The sequence below is a fragment of the Lytechinus variegatus genome, chromosome 13, assembly GCF_018143015.1.
Source record: "Lytechinus variegatus isolate NC3 chromosome 13, Lvar_3.0, whole genome shotgun sequence".
In the NCBI taxonomy this organism is placed as follows: Eukaryota; Metazoa; Echinodermata; class Echinoidea; order Temnopleuroida; family Toxopneustidae; genus Lytechinus; species Lytechinus variegatus.
The window spans coordinates 30,596,792-30,619,076 of NC_054752.1; the positions used below are offsets into that span (position 1 = coordinate 30,596,792).

The 22,285-nt window shown below is 33.9% G+C and overlaps 1 protein-coding gene across 3 annotated transcripts in view; it reads right to left on the reverse strand.

The window, feature by feature from the left end:
* Window positions 1-11,454, reverse strand: part of LOC121426035 (E3 ubiquitin-protein ligase HECW2-like) — a 113,557-nt gene extending 102,103 nt beyond the window's left edge. Inside the window, exon 1 of one of the 3 annotated variants that reach the window (XM_041622167.1) lies at window positions 11,286-11,454. The gene's annotated coding sequence lies outside the window, so the exon portion shown is untranslated. The remainder of the gene's footprint in view (window positions 1-11,285) is intronic. The other 2 variants (XM_041622166.1, XM_041622165.1) reach the window with 2 other exon arrangements.
* Between the last annotated feature and the right edge of the window lie 10,831 nt (window positions 11,455-22,285).

The window sequence follows — 22,285 nt, forward strand, 5'->3', positions numbered from 1 at the left end:
ACAGCGACTATAAATACATCTGTAAACATAAATAATGCCTTTATTTGCCACTTTCCACCCAGGTGCAGCAACGGTAACCCAGTAGGAAGTATTAATTCCTTGAATGCTCAAGCACATTTTTAGGATAGCCATGCCATGCCAAAGGCCTATAATTAAAGGTATGTATGGAGCTAACATACTGTAAATAAAATTCTCATACAGTGTATATACTTTCTAATATATTAAAGTAGTGTATTTCTTCTCAAAAAAAATCTATGCCTGTCTACAACTATATACAAAACCTTGAAGTTGTACACTATTCATAGAACTTTCTAAAATGAATTAGAGCATAATACATATATGTTGCTATACAACAATTTTTCTAGTCTTAACTGATTGACTAAAAAAGCACAGCATGGTACAAGAATTACCCACTGATCCGCCAATCTCAAAACAGCATTTTCTCAATCCAAGAAGAGAGCTCCTCTTCTGTGAAGTACATTATTAACCCCCCCCAAAAAAAAAAAATTAATGATGATTTATTATAGTACTGTACATTCCCCATCATACCACAAAACTGTTTTTCATTCATATTTTCGCATGACTTTGTGACCTGATCAGATTACATCCATGATCTGATAATGCAAATTGCATCAATAAATGCATGAGTGAACACTGAATAGGGCCTACATGTATACAGTATACAGTGAATATGCAGTACATACATGTATGTACTTGGAAACATTGGCTTTTTCCATCATAAAGAATGCATATTAGTGTATATTCAGACCACTTTCCAAGAGAAAAAGTGTTTGAACGTCAAGCTACATGTCTACTTCATTGTAACTGTAAATTGTGAGAACTGAAAATGACAACTTCAAAGCTCTACAAATCCATGAACTATTTCTGTCCTACAGTCATTGAAAGGTACAATTATACATGTAGGTGAGTTGATTCCCATTGTTAGAGAGGATGGTGACCTTCCATACAACAAAACAGGAACTTCATTGTTATACTTTAGGTAGATTTGCAATTAGCAAAGTCATAGGAAGTACTGCAGGCTCAATACTGTACATTAAAATACAAGCCTACATGTATATACACGTATATGCAGGCCTATGCACATTGCAATATTTTATTAGAGCCGTATGGATTTTTTTTTGCTGTTTCAAAAAACATAAACTTGCTTGTTATTTTGAAAAATTTTGCTCTCCAAGTGTAAAGGTAGGCAAACAGCGTTTACAGCTGTGCCCCCTCTATCAGGCAAATAGCAATTACAAAAAATATCATGAATGAGTGAAAGATGGAAGGGTGGTTTGGTGACTTTGGTCGGTCAGATGGATGGATGGATGGATTGGTGGATGGATGAATGGATCAATCAATCAATCAATTAAACCCATTGATTGATCATTCAATTGATCAATCAATTGGCTTAATATAATTGATTGAACCGCTGAATCTATATTAAACATCATGAATAATTCAATCATTCAATCAATCAGTACAAATGAATGAAAGAATGAAAATCTTTGTGTAGTATAGTGGGTAAATTGCCAATTCGTCTACTGCCATCCCGTCCACTCACCACATGGTCTACATTCATTTCGTCTAATGCCATTTCGTCCATCAACATTTCGTCTACCACCCATTTCGTCCAAATCACCATTTCGTCTAATAGCCATTTAGTCTAATAGCCAGTTAGTCTATAGCCAATTCGTCTACAACCATTTCGTCTACCAACCATTTCGTCTAAATCCATTTGGTCTAATGCCAAATCGTCCATTAACCAGTTCGTCCACCGTTCATTTGGTCCAATAGCCATGTCGGCTAATTTCAGTTGGTCCAATATCCACATCGTCTACTTATCAACTCGTCCAATTGCCATTTCGTCTAATAGTCATTTCGTCCATCAACCATTAGGTCCAATAATCAGTTCGTCTACCAACCAAATCGTCTACTAACCATTTCGTCCAATTCCCAAATCGTCCAATAGCCATTTAGTCTAATAGCCATTCGGTCCAATAGCCATTTCGTCTAATACAAATAATTTGCGTTATCCGAGGAGGGGAGCGAAATGACTTTAATACCTTGAAATTATTGATGATATTAGTTTTAAAAAAACCCTAAAAACTATGATGATAACTACTATCGCAAGGGTCGATTCAGTGGGTACAGCAATTCAGGCACCCCCACCCCCCCCCCCCCCTAAAACGCACACACACCCATATAAAAGGGGGAACTAAGATGGGGAAAATGGAAAAGGGTCCTTTTATTTTAATTTGTCGCTCAATTTTTATTTAAAAAAAGAAAGGAGAATATTGTATTCCGATATCAAAATACGATAAACAGATGAAAGACAATATAGCCTTTTAAAGAAATATTATTGATCAATATACCCCCCACCCCCAAAAAAAGAGCTCTTCCCGATCTGTCCTACATGTATCTTCTTTCCCTGTACATGTACTATCCTCTCCCTTTTTGTTTGTTTCCCGTCGCTAGAAGCCCGCGTGCGCCTAAAATAAATGTAGGCCTAGTAGTATTGACAATAACGATGAGTATAATGTTTGTGATATACTCATGCTGTAGCAATTAATGGATATGATAATAAGAATGATAATCATCATAATGATACTAATAAATAATAATATTAATAATAATAAAATTCACAAGTACTACTAATAATAATAATTATGATGATCATATTACTAATATTAACAAAAATGATAATAATAAGGATAATCATAATAGAAATAATATACATAATTAAAATAATTACTACTACGTAGGCGCGGATCCAGGAGTTTACAGGAAGGGGGGGTATTGAAATCACTAGAGTAGATTTTTGGTCGCGAGTATATAGGCCTGCCGGGTATAATTATAACACATCCCTTTTGCGGATCTAGCTTTTGCTAATGGGGGCAGGGGGGGGGCTGTTGCTCGAAAAATGTTCATTCATTTATATATTCCCCTGTCTGCGGATCGAAGAGGGTTTTTTCCGTTTTTTTTTTTTTTTTTTTGCTTGCGCGAGCTGATCTTTTTTTTTTTATAAACATTTTATTTCATGTAGGCCCACTATTATTTTACACATAAAATCGTAAGTCTTGACACTGTTTGAAATCCTGAACATTTCTCTAGATTAATAACTAATGCGAGGATTGCAAGCGCGCAGCGCGAGCTGAGAATTGTCCATATACTGACATGAAACGGGCGTTTTAAGGACTGCGTTTAGGAATTCTTGAAGATACATATTTTACTTTTGTAAATGCAACATCACAGTGCGAGCTGAAATTTTCCTATATTCAGACCTCAAAACGGGGCACTTTAATCACTTTTTGTAAATTTGTACATAATACACATCTAAATAAACAATGCGAGCGCTGGTCGAAATTTGTGATATTCTGACATGAAAATGACGTTTTTCCTCGCCCGTATCGTGTATGTATAACCTCGATAAGACACACATTGCTTCCCCCTTTGGGTTGAAAACACTTCCTGCAAAGTAATCAATGACGAACAACACTAGTCAACAGTGATAAAATAAATCAAGAAGTTGAAGAGAATTGGTAATTAATTAGGCCCACAATCGCGAATAGAGTCGACTCGGGTCGTATAGGGCGCTAGTGCAGCATAGTAGACCAGTATGCGTATTAGACGAAATGAATATTAGACGAAATGGTGATTAGCCAAAATGGCAATTGGACATATTGGCTATTAGACCAAATGGCAATTAGACCAAATGATTGTTAGCCGAAATGAGTTTAGACCAAGTGATAGTAGACCAAATGCAGTTAGACCAAATGGAACATGGACGAAATGAAAGTAGACCAAGTGGTTATTAGACCATTTGCCTTTAGACCATTTAGCTATTAGACCAAATGGGAATAGACGTAATGATAGTGGACAAAGTGGCTATTGGACCAATTGGCAAAAAAATACCATTAGACCAAATGGCTATTAGACCAAATGATAATAGACGAAATGGCTATTAGACGAAATGGCTATTAGACGAAATGGTGATTGGACGAAATGTTAATTGGACCATGTGGATAGTGGACCAACTGATGGTAGACGAAATGATATTAGACCATGTGGGTAGTGGACAAAATGGCAGTGGACGAAATGGCAATAAACCGTATAGTGTAGGCCTCTGTACCTCTACATGTAGTTCTTTCAGATTGACTCTAAAAGATCATTTTCATGCATTGTCACATGAGATTTACCAACATGAAAGTCTGCATGTGGGACAACAGTTAGATACCAACTTCCAAATTTTTCAGTGAAATAGGGAAAAGGCTCTACATCATGTAGGCCTACACTACAGTATGGAACCTTCTGTTTTGTTGTATGTTTTGTTGTATATTCAAGAATTTTACTAGGGATACAAAACTATATAAAGTATACAAACACACAATAGGCCTACATGTACTTCCCAGGAGTACATGTACACGTATTGTGTCATTTGGACTTTGATTTCTTTGCATTTGAGCTTGTTATTTCACTTCTTGGCCAATGGTCTCCACATAAATGCAGAGATAACATGACCATGTGACTGAAACGCTACTGTATTTTCCCCTCATATATAGGCCTACAAGTACTATAGATGTAACAGTATGTATAGTGTACCTGTATCTTAATATAACTCTCACTTCCCTAATTTAACCACATAATAAACACGTAGGCCCGTATTCTGAAGTAAGGTTTAACTTAGACCAAAGTCTAAACTCTGTGCTAAAATCATAGGGAGCCAAAAATTATGTTAATATTGTATATTTCTTATGTTTACTATTTTGTTTACTTTTGCTTTCATAATGAAAAAAAATTCTTCAGTTATCATTCCCAGACGATTATAAACAATTTTGGTGTCATACATGTATGAGTTAATAAATTGAATATGTACCGTTAGTGATTTACATGTATGTTCCAATTGGCGCTTCATAGTTAAACCCCAACTTTATAATCCAGGGTTTAATTTAAAACCGAGTTCAGAATACATGCTGTAGTGTGTACGGTGTAGGCCTACATATTTACAAAGTAAACATACAGTATCGGGTAGATCTGTACACGGTATTCCTGGTTGATATTATCAACCAGTTACCGTGTACAGATGTGAATCTGATTTTGTACATGTATAACCTTTACACACTGACCCTAGGGTCCCATGACACAAAGATTCAAAGCAATTAGTTGTACACTTAGTTGAATTTTGCCATTGATTGTTCATTGCAGTCAAAGGAATCAACTGTAGAGAAATTTTCTATGATCATTACAAAGCTTTGTGTTTCTTTCATCTTTAATTTTCCATTTTTCATTGTTTCTATCATCTTTAGAGAAATATATCTTTAGCACAACAATTCTTTTTTAAAGGGGATAAAGGGGGGATTTAAAGGCTACGAGTTTCCTGGGTGACTTATCATGTGAGCCTGATATGACCCCTAATGCCCTTTCATACATGTATTTAATAACAAAGAACCCCTACTGCATGTGGGCCTTTTTTTTAATGTAATCCAAATTTTAAAACAAAATGTAATTTAAAGTAAAGTAGAAGAATAGAAAACAAGTGTTCCATATTTTCTTTTTATTTTTTTGTGTGTTTTAAGGTAATATAATAATACATGTACATGGTGTAATTTACTCTTTTAAGCACTCATCGCATCAAAACATACAGACAAACCTATCCCAGTCATTCATGGCTTTACCACATTCATATTGTTTCTCCCACCCCCAGGGCGTATTACAGCGCTGAGCAATCAAATTCAATACTACTGTAAGCCAACAACATCAGTGTTTATTGCTGTGCTTATATTTCACAACTCGGCAGACAGTCAGAGTGAACAAGTGTAAAAGAAAACTTAGAACATAAAAAGAAATTCTACACCTTACTCTCGATTGATCATAAACCTCTATTCAACTCATAAAGTGAAGAGTCCATTGAAAGTAAAATGCCTCTTCAGATAATAATTCCCTCCCATTGCATATCCAATAGCCAGCCATGAAATATGTATTAAGATGTAGAGAAAATCTTCAATGGAGGAGGCAATAAGCCAGGTTTATGAAGGATGAAATTATGATGAAAGGGCTGACTGAGATTCCTATGTGGCTGGATAATGGGGAAGCTGAGATGTGTTGCTCAAGGGATGAGCAAAAAAAATTGAAGGGAGTCAGTGAGATGGAAATTAGTCTGAATGTGCAGACCCTATAAAAGGGTTGTGAAACATAATGGCAAAAATAACAGTACTTGATTATTGGCTGATAGATGATTCATTAATACATTAAACATGTATAAATTTGATTGATTGATTGATTGATCGTGATTGATTGATTGATTCATTCATTCATTCATTCATTCATTCATTCATTCATTTGTTGATTGATTGATTCAATCATTTTGATGGATGGATGGATGGACTGATGCATGGATGGATGGGTGGATGGAGCGACTCACTATCCAGTCCCATAATAGTTGATTATTTGAATGATTCACTGGCTGTTTATGGATACATAGATTGACAGTTGATTGATATTTACTGGCTGATAATTAAAAATTATTGCAGGGTTGACTTAACAGTTGACTGACAAGATCAATGGTGCTTCTATTGATTGATTAATCAAATAAATGATTTATCAAATTATTTGTTGATTGATTGATCAAGTGATTGATATTAGAATTTAAATGATTATTGTATTTGAATGATTATTTATACTTTGGTCAGATTTGCTCTACAGCGGCCGTACGTCGAGTAGAAAACAGCTGCTTTAACATTATTATTATTTAAAATTATTTGTTGATAGATTGATCAAGTGATTGATATTAGAATTTAAATGATTAATTGTATTTGAATGATTATTTACACCTTGGTCAGATTTGCTCTACAGCGGCCGTACAGTATGTTGAGAAGAAAAAAGCTGCTTTAACATTGTTTAGTCCAACTACATATAGGTGGTTCGAATTAAAATTGATTAAAGGGCTGTTTTCGACTCGCCGTACGGCTGCCGTAGAGCAAATGTGACCAAGGTATAACTGACAGATAGACTAATCAATTGATTGGTTGGTTGACAGACTGATTGGTGATTGAGTAGTTTCTTGGATGTCTGACTGATTTGTTGATTAACTGATTTTCACTCTTATAAAAGTTATTTTGTACATGTACAGTGTAGCTGTAGGCAGGAACAAGAGATGGAGGCCTACATGTACATGCAACTGTTGCTGTTCAGTAGCTGTTCTTGAGTTTTCATGAAATATCAAAAATAGGGTCTGAGTCTGCAGACTAAGGACAGGTAACGCATCCCATTCTCTCCGAATCGAGAGGCCATGGAAGTGTGTACATAATGTACTCCACAGTGCATAAAGATGCTCGCATACATGACAAGAATTGTAAGCATGTTTGCGGACACTTGCAGTAATCGATGGGCTTATTCTCGCATAAAAATACACAAGTGCAGTCGGCGAAGGACCTGATGATGCCTTTATCAATTTATGTTAAAATCATCCAGAAATGTATATCGAGTACTGTAGAGGAGGAAGAATGTAAAAAAATATGACAACTGATTCAACAGCAAAATGGTTGCAGTAACTACCCAGTTGAGTACAGATTACAGAATATTGCAAATTTTCCAGAGAAATTCCCCAAAATGTATCCCGTCAACATGTAGAAAATGTACATTTTATAGGACAATACTGATAAATCACTTCAGTCATCGCTGAAGAAGGCAGCAGTTAGCAGCCGGAAATTTCGAGGTAATTCTAATTCTTCTGATTTTTCTTGGTGTTGTGAGCAATAGGTTAAATTTCGCTTACTGGTAAATCTGATTTGAAGAGATGACAAGGACAAGTGTTATCCTAAAATAAGCTTTTATTTCAAAAGAATACAAATGGTACAGGATTCAAATAATTCAATTCATTGTCATGTAAAGCATCGAAAAAAACATCAAAGTCAGTTGAAGTCTTGAAGATAAGAAATTCATGGCATTTTCACCAAACTTTAATAGAATAATTTCACATTGACCAGACATGATTATGAACAGGCAGTACAGGAAAGGGGTGGACTCTTCTACATTCATAAACATGAGGGCAACCCTTTCTTTTATCTCTCTCTCTCTCTTATTTTTGTCAACTCAATAAAGGATCCTTCAATACATGTACATGTCATCTGTAGAGTGTGTTTATCATGTGAAGTGTTGTGGGCTAGTGGATTAGTCTTCTGACTTTGAAACAGAGGGTCGTGCGTTCGAATCCCAGCCACGTACGGTGTAAGTTCCTTCAGCAAGAAATTTATCCACACTGTGCTGCACTCAACCCAGGTGTGGCAAATGGGTACCCGGCATGTAATTCCTTGAATGCACTGAGCGCTGAAAGGCAGCTCAAGCTAAAGCCAGGGTAATAATAAAAATAAGCACTGCACCTCAGAATAGATTATTTTTAGATAGATGGTGCTCTATAAATGCCTATCATTATTATTATTATGTTTACAATTACAATTGTTAATATCAAAGACTATCAGCAATGTATGGATGGCATGATTCTTCTACTTTCCTTTGAACATCTTTCATCGTAAGACACTGTCCCACATATGCTTTTCTGTGTTAGTGATCATCAGAATTATCGATTTTTGAGCTAGGATTTCATGATCTCACAGAGATAAGATTACATTTTAATGGTTACCTTTAAAAGATTAATTATGAAATGACAATACTTTTTGTCTCGGGTGCGAGGAAAAAGTGTGCCAAATCACATTTTTAGCCACAACCTTCTTATTTGGTGGTCTTTTTCTCTGGTTTTGCTGTCTATTCATGTGTTTTGGGGACAGGCAATTTTTTTCCCTCAAATTAGTATGTAGCGACCAAAATAATTTGATAATTAAGGACACACTAGTTTCTTTTGCCGCAGTTTTTAGATGTACATGTAGTCACCATCTTTACATAACATATCACTCCGTTGATTATGTAGTCCAGCTATAATTTCATTATTGCTTAAAAATAACAGTGAAGTATTTGTTTATATTAAAAATAAGATTACATGATATATCAATTGTTTTAATATATTTATTTATTACCTATCTTCTCATTTGGAAACCTATGTCAGGCAAGCCCTTCCGGGAAGGGTTCCAAGCTACTTTCTGCACCTGTAGGTGTAACTCATATTTTTACCGCCCCATGACCAGGGGGTGTTCTTTCTCCTACATTAAAAGTTGTCAACCTAACGCAATAAAACTTTGTTTTTCATGACAATGGGGAGAATACAAAAAAAATAGTGAGTGCGTCTGTGGGTGATGTCATCAGTCCTCTCATTTGCATACCAAGCAGGATGTGCATAACTGTTTTGGAAAATTAAGCAAAACTTTGAAATGTCATTAAACTTTCTTCTTATTTTACATCCCATTTTGATGAGATTTTCGGTGTTGTTATTGTTGATCTTTCTTATTTTAGAGTCTAATCAAATCAACTTTTTGTTGGGGTGGACTTGTCCTTTAATTTATATCCCATTTTGATGAAATTTTCAGTATTATGCTTGCTGGAATTTTCTCAAATAGTCAAATCATGGGGTGTACTTGTCCTTTATTAATAAAATTTTGTGGTAAACCAACTTTATAGAGGTGTCTAGTTTAAACCTTTTTTTAGAGATCAACATAAATGTCAAACTTAAATGAAACGAGATAATAGTCGAGTCAGTCGACATCAAAATCATTTTTGCATGTTATCCGACAGTTACCATAGGAACAGTGCCTCTCAGCCAATCAAAATCATGGAAAGATGTCAGATCTGAGAACTTGTCGAATGAAAATACTGATATGTCCGACAAGTCCTTTCATGAAACACCCCCCTGAAGTTACACCCAGGAAATTTAAAGAAAAGTTGACACTTGCCAAACATTATAAAAATTAGTAGATGTATTTGTGCTATCATGACGAATTTAATCAATGAGTATGTCATGCCCCTTTGTCATCAGGAGCTGAATAAATATTTAGGTGTCAATTCATCCCCCCAAATCATCATATTTTAGACAAATCAAAAATAGAAATTGACAAAAACATTTCATATTTGTGCTCGTTAGTTCTCAACAAACATTTCAAATTTCACTCTTTTGTTCAGTGGTGACTTGATACTTTGATAGAAAATGTAAAATAAGTCAGACTTGAAATTTATGTAGTGACTTGAACTTTTTCTTCATTTATCAAAATACATTTAGACATTCTTCATCACATTGTTTATTTTCATCCGTGGAGACAGCCTACGACAGAGTTTTTCTTAGTTACTCTAAAATCATGGAACATCTTATTGTTTTCGCGAGCCAATCACAGACATTTAATTGCACAAAGAAAAAACTTAGCAAAACCTTCAGTTTACACATGTGCTCCTTGCATTTTCCATCTCGCGGTCATGTCACTTTTTGGATGATAATTTGAATACAATTTTCACCATTTTACATCAAATTTTACTGAGCATAATTCCTACAGCTTTTTGGAAATTTGCATCTTTTGTTCAGAGTTTATCCACATCATACCACAAATTATTATTCCAATGGGAAAGTGCAATCTTTTATTGAACTAAGGACTTTGTGATTCTGTTCGTGTTCACGATATCGTCACACGTTTGTGTGTTGAGCATCTATCTCAAGTACTTTGCACCACTTCGAAGCATTCCTTCGCATCGCGTGTGTATCTTGTATGTCTGATAAATTCTGAATTTTTGATTGGATCAAAGATCTCATCTCCTTTCCGCAGTTAGCTCGGCAAGATCGGTAAGAATTGACCCATCCTTTATCATCACATACATGTATATTGAAACGATGTTTGAAAATATAACAAATCAAAATAGAATACATATAGCACGAATAATACTTTTCTCTTCAAAGAAAATTCCACCTGAAATCTACTTTAATCCCCATGCAAGGCATCCCTATAAAGTGAAAGAGCAAGTTAACTTTCATTTGATACCAAATAGATTCTCTTGACTAAATCTAATATTTATATTTCTGAATTCTAAAGATTATAAATTTTAATGTTTGGCAAGTGAACAAATTTCATAATATTCCAAAGGTGTATGTATATTTTGGCCTCAACTGTGTATGTCATTCGAGGTATATCTACAATATTACCCAAAACAAACAGATTCATAATCTACTTGTACCACCATACATTTTATACCACAGCACCACACCAATCAATGTTTACCACCCACTCTTGAGCATGGGAATCACTCCGTAGCTGGGCGTTATTCCAACTCTTCAATCCATTCATCGCAGGTAATGTCGAGTCGAGATTACAAGAGTCTATAAAAATTCTAATTTGATAAAAACAAAAGTACCCTACCTTATACCACAGAAGAATTGAAGGCTTGTAGATGCGGCTTGTTGAAAATATTTATCCCCGAATATTCCACTATCGGTGAAGGAACAGAATTCCTGAGACTGAATCCGACTGAATACGACAGTATTCCGGTGATATATCTTGGATCTTGTATTGTAGCACTATACAGTTCAACATTTCTTGAACAAAGTGGGCGCTAGGTAAGTCATTTTAAATTGCCTTCATTGAGTTAGAACTTATATTAGTATGGTATTAATGGAAGAATCTTTCCATGATCTTCAATTAATTCGCCCATAATCACGGAACGTAATTAAAATTCATGTTGGCTTGGGCAAACACACAAATAACTTGGAAACAGATATAAATAATAATAATATAGCATTTATGAGGCGCCGATCCGGGGCGCCGCGGCGCACTATATTACCCCCAGCTGTAGCTTCAGCTTCTTGGAGGCGTTGGTATTCAAGGAATCCTACCAGTTACCCATTTCCCCCGATTCAGCTCACGTGTGGGTGAATTTCTTGCTGAAGGAAGATATGCCATGGTTTGAGTCGAACCCATGTCCATCTGATTGAAAGACGAGAGTCGTAACCACTAGACCACAACATCCCGGGCCACTTTAAAATTTAAAATGATTTTTTTTTAATATCTTCCTCTAAAATCTTCCTCATCATTTTCAGCAGCAACATCATCACCATCAACTAAATTTCATCATCATAAATCTCATCATCATCATCACCATCACCACCATCATAAATTACATCATCATCATTATCATCTTCATCATCATAAATTTCCTCATCATAAATCTCATCATCATCATCACCATCACCACCATCATAAATTTCATCATCATCACCATCATCATAAATTTCATCATCATCATTATCATCACCATCACCATCATCATAAATTTCATCATCATCATCATCATCATAATCATCATAAATTTCATCATCATTATCATCATCATCACCATCATCATAAATTTGATCATCATCATCATCACCACCACCATCATAAATTTCATCATCATCATTATCATCACCATCATCATAAATTTCATCATCATTATCATCATCATCATCATAAATTTCATCATCATTATCATCATCATCACCATCACCATCATCATAAATTTGATCATCATCATCATCATCACCACCACCACCACCATCATAAATTTCATCATCATCATCATTATCATCACCATCATAATAAATTTCATCATCATTATCATCACCATCATCATAAATTTCATCATCATTATCATCACCATCATCATAAATTTCATCATCATTATCATCACCATCATCATAAATTTCATCATCATTATCATCACCATCATCATAAATTTCATCATCATTATCATCACCATCATCATAAATTTCATCATCATTATCATCATCATCATAAATTTCATCATCATCATCATCATTATCATCACCATCATCATAAATTTCATCATCATTATCATCATTATCACCATCACCATCATCATAAATTTGATCATCATCATCATCACCACCACCATCATAAATTTCATCATCATCATTATCATCACCATCATCATAAATTTCATCATCATTATCATCACCATCATCATAAATTTCATCATCATTATCATCACCATCATCATAAATTTCATCATCATTATCATCACCATCATCATAAATTTCATCATCATTATCATCACCATCATCATAAATTTCATCATCATTATCATCACCATCATCATAAATTTCATCATCATTATCATCATCATCATAAATTTCATCATCATCATCATCATTATCATCACCATCATCATAAATTTCATCATCATTATCATCATTATCACCATCACCATCATCATAAATTTGATCATCATCATCATCACCACCACCATCATAAATTTCATCATCATCATTATCATCACCATCATCATAAATTTCATCATCATTATCATCACCATCATCATAAATTTCATCATCATTATCATCACCATCATCATAAATTTCATCATCATTATCATCACCATCATCATAAATTTCATCATCATTATCATCACCATCATCATAAATTTCCTCATCATTATCATCATCATCATAAATTTCATCATCATCATCATCATTATCATCACCATCATCATAAATTTCATCATCATTATCATCATTATCACCATCACCATCATCATAAATTTGATCATCATCATCATCACCACCACCATCATAAATTTCATCATCATCATTATCATCACCATCATCATAAATTTCATCATCATTATCATCACCATCATCATAAATTTCATCATCATTATCATCATCATCACCATCATCATAAATTTGATCATCATCATCATCATCACCACCACCACCACCATCATAAATTTCATCATCATCATTATCATCACCATCATCATAAATTTCATCATCATTATCATCACCATCATCATAAATTTCATCATCATTATCATCACCATCATCATAAATTTCATCATCATTATCATCACCATCATCATAAATTTCATCATCATTATCATCACCATCATCATAAATTTCATCATCATTATCATCACCATCATCATAAATTTCCTCATCATTATCATCACCTTCATCATAAATTTCATCATCATTATTATCATCATCATCATCATAAATTTCATCATCATCATCATCATTATCATCACCATCATCATAAATTTCATCATCATTATCATCATTATCACCATCACCATCATCATAAATTTGATCATCATCATCACCACCACCATCATAAATTTCATCATTATCATCACCATCATCATAAATTTCATCATCATCATCATCATCATCATCATCATGAATTTCATCATCATTATCATCACCATCATCATAAATTTCATCATCATTATCATCATAAATTTCATCATCATTATCATCACCATCATCATGAATTTCATCATCATTATCATCACCATCATCATAAATTTCATCATCATCATTATCATCACCATCATCATAAATTTCATCATCATCATCATCATAAATTTCATCATCATTATCATCACCATCATCATAAATTTCATCATCATCATCATAAATTTCGTCATCATTATCATCACCATCATCATGAATTTCATCATCATTATCATCACCATCATAAATTTCATCATCATTATCATCACCATCATCGTAAATTTCATCATCATCATTGACAGCGCATGTCTATAGCTGCAGCTGTGCATGTTTTGGAGCTCTCCTCCTTTGTGCTATTTTCTTGTTTTATCTACTCAACTTTCATAATTTTTTATCACCAGTTCATCTATTAAGATGCAGTCCATCTACTAGCCAAGTTTCACTGGATCATGATGTTGCATAAACTGTGGTTTTCAAGATGAATTTCTTCTATCAATTTGTATTTCTGACATTACACAGTGGTCTGTGGCTTTTTATGCTTCAGTGATCCAATTTCGGAATCTTCAGGGACTTCACAATCTATTCTCAATATACTTGGACTTCCCATTGAATGACCCATTAAACTTCAGTCTAGCCTCTAGTAGTGTATTGAATCCAAAGTCTGATGTTGAACTTGGTAACAAAGCATTCAATGATAGGCTTATACTCTTCTTTCATGACCAAAAACACAGTGATTTAGTATACAAGATCACAGCTTTTATGTTTAAAGGTCAAGTCCACCCCAGGAAAATGCTGACTTGAATAAATAGAGAAAAATCAAACTAGCATAGTGCTAAAAATTTCATCAAAATCGGATGTAAAATTAAAATAAGAAAGTTATGACATTTTAAAGTTTCGCTTATTTTTCACATAACAGTGATATGCACAAATTACTAGGTGAGTCAGTCGATGATGTCCATCACTCACTATTTCTTTTTTTTTTTTAATTATACAATATTTCATTTTTTATAGATTCGACAATAAGAACAAACTTGACAGAACCATATAGTATTAAACAATGCTAATTCCACATGTTCAGGGAGGTATTAATCGTTGTATCACTTGACAATGAGGAGAAAATAGAATATTTCATATTTCATATAATAGAATACAAAAGATATAGTGAGTGAATGCCGTTATAGACTCCTCATTTGCATACCAGCCAGGGTGTGCATATAACTGTTTTGTGAAATTGAGCGAAACTTTAAAATGTCATAACTTTCTTATTTTACATCCGATATTGATTAAGTTTTCAGTGTTATGCTTGTTTGATTTTTCTCTTTTTATTCAAATCAACTTTTTGTTGGGGTGGACTTGTCCTTTAAAAGAAGTCTTTCTTCTAAAGTTAGAGTCCCATCAGACATGTCAGAGGTACAGTGTGTACTGAAAAATTATGGCCTTCTTCGTCGAGGTCGGCGCGCAGGTCATTCCATTGCACTCGGCGACGAGACAAAAGGCCACCTACATCCAGTAACCTGATTGTAAAATCAAAGGATATGTTGTGCATTTACAGTTGGAATGCTACATCAGTTATTTTATTTTTATTTATCATATTTAAGCGTGTCAAAAAGCAGCGGCGAGAGATTGTACAAAATATATTAAGAAGATATTATGGTAAAAAATTATGTTCAATTATACTCGAAAAAAAAGCATTTGCTCAGAAGGTGCAACGGAGAGTACGGTATTAGTATTTATCTAAATACTGGTAAAACTGATAGATTTACAGATATTGGGAAAGTATGGAAATAAGTGAAAGGAATTGGAGATAGGACGATGAACACTCCAAATTTCCACTATTCAAAGGACAAGTCCACCCGAACAAAAACTTGATTTGAATAAAAAGAGAAAAATTCAACAAGAAAAGTCCAACAACAAAAATTCAACACAGAAAAGTTCATCAAAATCGGATGTAAAATAAGAAAGTTATGACATTTTAAAGTTTCGCTTTATTTCACAAAACAGTTATATGCATATTTCAGTCGGTATACAAATGAGGGAACTGATGACATCACTCACTCACTATTTCTTTTATATTTTATTATATGAAATATGAAATATTTTGATTTTCTCGTCATTGTCATGTGAAATGAGATTTCATTCCTCCCTGAACACGTGGAATTCCATTACTTTAACATTTTGTGCTTCAGGCATGGAGGTCCTAATCATCAAATTCGTAAAAATTGAAATATTGTAATTTAAACAATAAAAACAAAAGAAATAGTGAGTGAGTGACATCATCGACTCTCTCATTTGGATGTAACTGACTCGTTCATACAACCATTTTGTTAAAAATAAGCGAAATTTTAAAATGTCATAACTTTATTATTTTACTTCCGATTTTGATGAAATTTTCAGTGTTGTGTTAGTTTGATTTTTTTTTATTTATGCAAATCAGCATTTTTCTGGGGTGGACTTGACCTTTAATCATTGACGGCAAAAATGTTATCAGCGAATCAAAAGATAAAGCTTATGTTTTGACAGATCTTTTGTTCTTAATAATAATGGTGATAATGAAGATAATTTCTATAAAGAAATTTCGAATTATGACTGCAATAATGATGATTATTAATTATGAATGAAATGAATAATGTTTTACAAAAATTGATAAACTCCGCACCAGGTGTACGGGTTATATTTTATGCGATTTTGTTAGAACTTATGTAATCTGTACAACGACATAATGGAAAAATTTACATTTTCTTTTTTTGTCAGTGGTGTGAAGTGGTGACAAACGAATTTTGAATTCGTGTGTTTGTGACCAATAAATTCAATTCAGTACCTCACGATCAAATTCGGAGAGAGAAGTACATGTTGGATTAAATGGGAGATAACAATGTGGGATGTACAAAAAAATTCAACAGAAATCAGGCCAATAAATGTGGAATGTGATTATGTCAAAACAGCAGTCCAGTACATTTTATTTAAGGCCCTTGCCGGCTTAAAACGAAACTCGAATTTCAATTTCATTTTATTTTCCCATTGAAGACACCTTTAGAAAAACTAGCATCGAAATCCAAGATCCGAGTGATTTTGCACGCACACGCGACCTGACTGATTAGTATAAGTCGTTAAAACATATCTAAAATGTATAGAAATATTGTCAAAATCTTCATTTTTTATGAATAACGCATATTTAGTTCCATGTTTAAAGCGCCTCATGTTTAACAACACAAAATTAGTTGTTGTTAAACAAAATTACTAGTATCGTTTTTTCATATCTACTTGAGATGTAAGTGGATCATTTGGCCATGAGAGTATTCATGATATTTTATAGGTTTGATATGTAAATTTCACTGAAAATATATTATTAAGTGAAATTTGTTCGCTTGCCAACCATCGTAAAATTTATAATATCTTTAGAAATATATGTACTACCATGACGAATTTGGTATTAAATAAAAGAACGTATTAAGCTTTTTCACATGTTTGGGATGCCGATGGGATTACAAAATATTTCAGGTGAAATTTTCTTTAAAGAAAAAAATATAAATTATATTCATGCCAAATGTATTCTATTATTTATTATATTTTGAAAGATCGTTTCATAGAAATGTCAAATCTATGTATATATTACATTTTTTAACATGATATGTCACCACTGAACAGAAAGAAAATCTGAAATGTTTGTGTTAAGAAGTAACTAAAATATGAAATATTTTTGCTTATTTTTTTATCTTTAATTGTCTAAAGTCTAAAATATGAAGGTTTGTGGGAAAAGTGACATCTAAATATTTGTTCCGCTCCTGATGACAAAACAATATGATAAAGGGGCATGACATACTCATTTGTTCGATATCATTTGTCATGATATCACAAATATTTTATAAGATACAATAACAGATTACCAGATGCTATTTAAGTGTCAACTTTACTATGAATTTCTGAATTTCCTTGGTGTATGTAAACTTCTGTGTGTGTGTGTGGGGGGGTAAATGTGTGCGCATATGAAAAAATGGCACTCTCGATTATATCCCCCACCATTGAGGAGAGATTTCCGGCCATGCTTCAGCACCCCCAGTCAAAAAAAAAATCGTTCCCAGGGCCCTGCACATTCGCCGTCGGAAAAGCGGCTCCTATAATTATAGTCTCGCTCTGCTATGCAGGCGAGACAAAAAATGTACATAACCTTTAAGTTTATAAAATGAGCACCAACCAACTTTGTCCTTTCCACGAACAGCGATGTATCACACGCGTTATTCAAAATTATGTATCATATTGAATTGTTATTTGGCGAAGATTTTATGAAATTCTAGACTGTTTCTTATTTTGGTTAGCTTGCATACCCTTTTCCACGAGCGATCATTTAGCACGATATTTAAAATCCTTATTGGAGGTCAAATATGCTTTATAACCGTCAAAAGTTTGGGGTTTGTTCTGAAAATTACATATTCAAATATGATATTTAAGCAAAAGAAGCGAAGTAGGAATTTATCATCAATATAAGCGAACATCTTTTCGAATGCTGAAACATTCTGTAGATCAGGCTTTTGGGTATTTTTAATAATAACTTTCATAATTTCATCCCAAATGATTGTGTTTCACAACAGGACATTCAATGAAAATATCTAAAAAGGTTTCCGGGAAGCTTTTACAAAATGAACAATAAGGGGAGTCCATCCTTTATGAAAGAGATCATGTATTGAATGTCGCATTGCCAATAAAAATGATAAACTTGCAAGTCATTTTCGAGAATGGAGATATAAGTTGTAGATATTCTATCATTATTAATTTGGTAACTGAAGAATATGTTCATATGCCTTCTAATGATGTAATTTGGTGATTTTTTTAATAATAGGTGAATGAGCTCATTTTTATTTTTTTTACTACTCTTACATTCTTGCCATAGGGGATGATGAATACTTTGACAAAGTAAATGCTTTTACTACTTGTCAATCACTTATTTGATATGCTTTTTCTAATCTAAACTAATAGCCACGTATTCTGAACTCGGGTTTAAATTAAACCCTGGTTTAAAGTTATGGTTTATCTATGGAGAGCCAATTTGGGTACAAATCCATAAGAATGCACATCCAATTTATTAACTCATGTGTTACCCAAATTGTCTGGGAATGATAACTGAAGTATTTTTAAGTATTTTTCTACATTATGAAAGCAAAAGGAAACAAAATAGTAAACATTAGAAACATACAATATAAACAGAATTTTTGATTTTTTGGCTCCCTTAATTTTAGCACAGAGTTAGACCGAGGTCTAAGTTAAACCCGACTTCAGAATACGGGCCATAATGTGTATGCTGCTCTTTTGTTTTCCTTGTTTATTTTTTTAATAACTTGTATTGTTTATTTTTTATTTGTTACACAAAATCATGAAAACGCAACATAGATTTGATTTTTTTTACCCAATCATTTTATAGCACTCGCGTTATCTACTATGTCTATTATATATTTATGTATATTAAATTGTTATTCGGCGAATATATGTAATTTTGCAAGACCTACTACGTTAATAGGTAGATGACTAATCTATATTGATATTTCATAATCGTCACCGATGGTTTGAAAATGGTTTGAAGTCGCATGGACTTTCCTTTGCAGACGACTAACGAAAGCGACTGGAGAGATTGAAGAGCGCCATCACATTTAGCAACAACAACAACGACAACAACTTTTCCTTTATCGAAGTTGGACATGTTGATATGCACGGAGTCTTACAATTACACCGGTGTGCTCAATACATTGATGAATTCACACCACAATAATTTTCAAGAATGAAAATATTGAGTCAGCTCCAGTTCATTAAATTAAGAATTCATAGTTCTTGAACCTCAAAGCGGCAATGTAGCCTATTTCCGATTGTTTAATGAAGGGATAATAGCGAACCTCAGGGGAAGGGGGTATTGGGCTCTTTGTTCTGATTTTATTAATTAATTTATTTATTTATCTATTTATTTATTCATTTTCATTTAAAGATGAATTGAATTGAATTGAATTTATGTATTTATTTGTTTATTTTGTTTATCTATTTATATGTTTGTTTATTTTATTCATTTATTTGAATATCTTTATACAGGATAACGTCCTCAAATTGACTGTTCTTTTTTCAGCACGGTCCTGTTATGTACTCCTGAGAAAAATCGATTTTGTATCATAGTTGTCAAAATTGTTGCCACTATTGAAAATGTTTCCGAGGTCGTCCACTGGAATATACCAATACTCCCGACTACCATGATAAACACGCATACATTCGTAATTCCGAAGCTTCGTTATTCCGAAGGTTCGTAATTCCGAAGATTCGTTAATACGAAATAAGGTTCGTTAGTCCGAAAACAAAATGAGGTTCGTAATTCCGAAGGTTCGTTAATCCGAAAACGAAATGAGGTTCGTAATTCCGAAGGTTCGTTAATCCGAAAACGAAATGAGGTTCGTAATTCCGAAGGTTCGTAAAATCCGAAAACGAAATAAGGTTCGTTAATCCGAAAATTAAATAAGGTTCGTATTTCCGAAAATGAAATTAATTCATTTTGGTAACAAGAACGGTGCTGTTCTTGCAAGATATTAGGATATTATGCAATGATAAACTAGCGAACGATGATATATGTGTGTATTGTGGCCAAAGGATGTAGGCGCCCGGATCAAACATACGCTTGATTTCGATTTTATCTGAGCAAATGCTGCCCAAGCAAATGGTTTAAAGATGCAGCTAGGGGATTAAGTGTGTTGGTCGTTTGTGAGTAACCTCCAGATAGTAGGATTTGTATTGGAGAGGATGTCATTTTTAATAAGAGCTTCTCCTAAAAATTAATCTAAAATGTATTCTTTGAATAAGGTATTTATTTTGAAAAAAAAAGGAATTTCCCAATTTGGAAAAATAGCATTTCCCTGTTATTTCTTTAGGGGTACAAATGCCCCCTGCTACCCCCCCCCCCCCCCCTCCAGGCGGATCCAACTTTCGCCAATGGGGGGGGGCGAATTTTTTTCACCCATAATTTCCCCGATCGGCAGCTTTAAAGTTGATTTTTTTTTTGTTTCTTTGAAAGGGTATTCCTAATAGCCAATAATTATTGTAAAATAAAGTAAATATGTAATAATATCATAAGCCCTTATTAAATAATGGAAGCGCGAAGTGCGAGCTATAGTTTTCGTTGAAAATTGGAGGGGATGTCATTTTTAATAAGAGCTTCTGCTAGTAATAAAAATAAAAATAATGCCTTCAAAAATACCGATGTTGTTATTATTATTATGTCTTATTAGGCCTACATGAAATTTCCAAGAGTTTGAGCTCGTGATTCGCTCGCAACATCTCACAATAATGCCCTTTTAACAGTAATTAAGTCCATAATTGACCAAAAAGCGAGTTTTACAACTTCAGATTTGAATTTTTTCCAAACCGCTTGCTTGCTACGCTTTCTCGCGAAAAATAAAACCTAGATATATATGTTATCAATCAGAAGTCATGTTATCAATCAGAAGTCAATTAAAAAAACTTTGCTCAACTTAATTACTACAAAACACACAACTTCTTTACACAGATGATATTGGTGAAAATATCCGTTTGCACTAAAATGCCCTTTTTGGCATATAAGTGCACTTAAATCAATACATGCTTTGGCCACAACACACACATCATCGTTCGTTATCATTGCATAATATCCTGTTATCTTGTAAGAACAGCACCGTTCTTGTTACCAAAATGAATTAATTTCATTTTCGGAAATACGAACCTTATTTAATTTTCGGATTAACGAACCTTATTTCGTTTTCGGAATAACGCCACAAATGTTCGGATTAACGAACCCTTTTTCGTTTTCGGATTAACGAACATCGAGGTATAGGCAATTTACGTGTTTCGGAATAACGAACCTTCGGAATTACGAAGTGTAACCGATAAACATAGGGCATGCAACGGGAAGAGTGAATCGTCCCTTGTCTATACATCAGGGGCCCGTTGCAGAAAGAGTTGCGTTTAAACGCAAGCCAAAAAATCAATCGCAAGTCCAAAATGCGCGCTGTTGATTGGTTGAAAATCAAGTTGCGCATGATTTTAGAGTTGCGATTGATTGCAACTCTTTCTGCAACGGGCCCCTGGGCAGTTAATCGGGAGAGAGAGCGGTGCGCACAATGCGAAATT